Source organism: Canis lupus, chromosome 23 (genome assembly GCF_003254725.2).
Source record: "Canis lupus dingo isolate Sandy chromosome 23, ASM325472v2, whole genome shotgun sequence".
Taxonomy (NCBI): domain Eukaryota; kingdom Metazoa; phylum Chordata; class Mammalia; order Carnivora; family Canidae; genus Canis; species Canis lupus.
This window is the reverse complement of record NC_064265.1, coordinates 48,149,972-48,151,678: the sequence shown is the minus strand read 5'-3', so window position 1 is coordinate 48,151,678 and position 1,707 is coordinate 48,149,972. Positions and strand designations below refer to the sequence as shown.

The following is a 1,707-nucleotide window of genomic DNA, read 5'->3' as shown; positions in this document are numbered from 1 at the left end:
TACTTAACCTCTCTATGCCTCTGTTTCCTCACCTGGAAAATGTGAATAATAACCTACTTTCTTCATTGTCATGTGGATGTTGTACATTGAGAACCGTACCAGGTATATGGCTGAGGCCATCCAAACCAGTTTTCCTTGCCATATGCAATTTGTCAGCATTGCTACCTAGGCACTTGGCCTTGACTGAGTTACTTTTCTGAGTTTGATTTCCTGAATCTTAAAATAGGGATAATATTTAGCTGAACAGTGAGGATTAGAGACTGTCTTTGAAACTTGGATGTACAGGCTGTGGGCACTAACGGAAGCCTGCGGAGCTGTGCTAGCCAAGCAGCCCTTGGCGGGGTGGGTTTTTCTTTAACTTGGAGACTAATGGCAGTGGATGTACATTGAAATAAGTTCTGTCTTAAAGGTGATACAGTAAAGGCTGGCCTGATTGATGGAACTTGCCAATGACTGTATTTCATATTGGAAATAAAGCCTGAAGTCAAGACTTTCCCACTCTAAGTAATTTCGATGGCAGAAGAAAAGAAGGTCCTACAGCGGAGGGGAAGCCGTGGAGGAACTCATGGGGCCCAATGGACAAAAGTGGGCTAATATGGATCCAGAAGAACAAATGTTGGCAGCCGCTACAGCTTTTACCCACATCTGTGCAGGGCAGGGTGAGGGAGATGTCAGGAGAGATACCCAGTCTATCCAGTATGACCCTACAGTAAAACTTCAGTAACCCCAGGACAGCGACTTGCTCTTCCTGTGCAACTGCAGTAACCACATGTAGAAAATAATGCCACTTCAGAAACAGTCTCTGAGGCCTCCCAGAGACTCCAAAAGCCAGTGATGAAGAGAAAGGTGTTGCGGAGGAAGCCAGGTGGGGAAGTGTTAGTGACAGATGAGTTGATTATCAGTAAATCAGAGTCTGGTACAGAAAGTGAGATGGGTCTCTGGGACTTAAAGGCTTATGAGTTCCAGGAAGTTCAGGGAATCCCCAGTTGACATTCCACAAAAATTTACCCTACCACATGAATACCAAGGAATTTCTCAAGATCAGCTCACTTGTTATCTACGAAGAGAAGGAATGGGCCCTCCAGCTTATGAACAAAACATGATCGTTGCCAGCAGAGCCACGTCCTTTATTCTTCCAAGGCTGGACCAGTTGAGCCAAAATCGGGGCAAGGTAGACTAGGTAGTCCAGTATTTTGAGTACAAAGAAGACTGGGACTCAATAAAGTTACCTGGTGAAGATCATAGAAAAGAATTACGCTAGGGTGTCCGAGAGCAGATGCTTTCGTGACCAGAACCCCAGGCCAAACCTCAGCACATGTATGTTCCAAACAATTACCTGGTAACACCTGAGAAGAAAAGATCTGCTCTTCTCGTTGGGGTGTTCGTTGTGACCTTGCAAATGGAGTCATGCCCAGGAAGCTTCCCTTCTCTCTTTTTCCTTAAGTATCTTTTAACCTCTTTTATGGGATTGTTTGAGGGTAACCTGGTTCTTTATCTCTGTCCTTCTACTTAAATAGAAACAACTAACTTGAAAGCCCATGGAGCATTATACAGTAAGGACTTCACCCATCATTGGTCTTTCCTAGGTCTATATCACATTGGTAATCAGATACCACTTCACTTCCAAAGTACCACTCTCAAATCCACTAACTGCAAGAGAAATAAGGCCAGAGAGAGAAAAACAGACCTAGTCTTTCTACTTTGTCA

The 1,707-nt window shown here is 44.2% G+C and overlaps 1 pseudogene; it reads left to right on the top strand.

Annotated features, from left to right (window-relative positions):
* Nucleotides 1-526: 526 nt before the first annotated feature.
* Nucleotides 527-1,443, top strand: LOC112652516 (hydrolethalus syndrome protein 1-like; annotated as a pseudogene).
* The last annotated feature ends 264 nt before the right edge of the window (nt 1,444-1,707 follow it).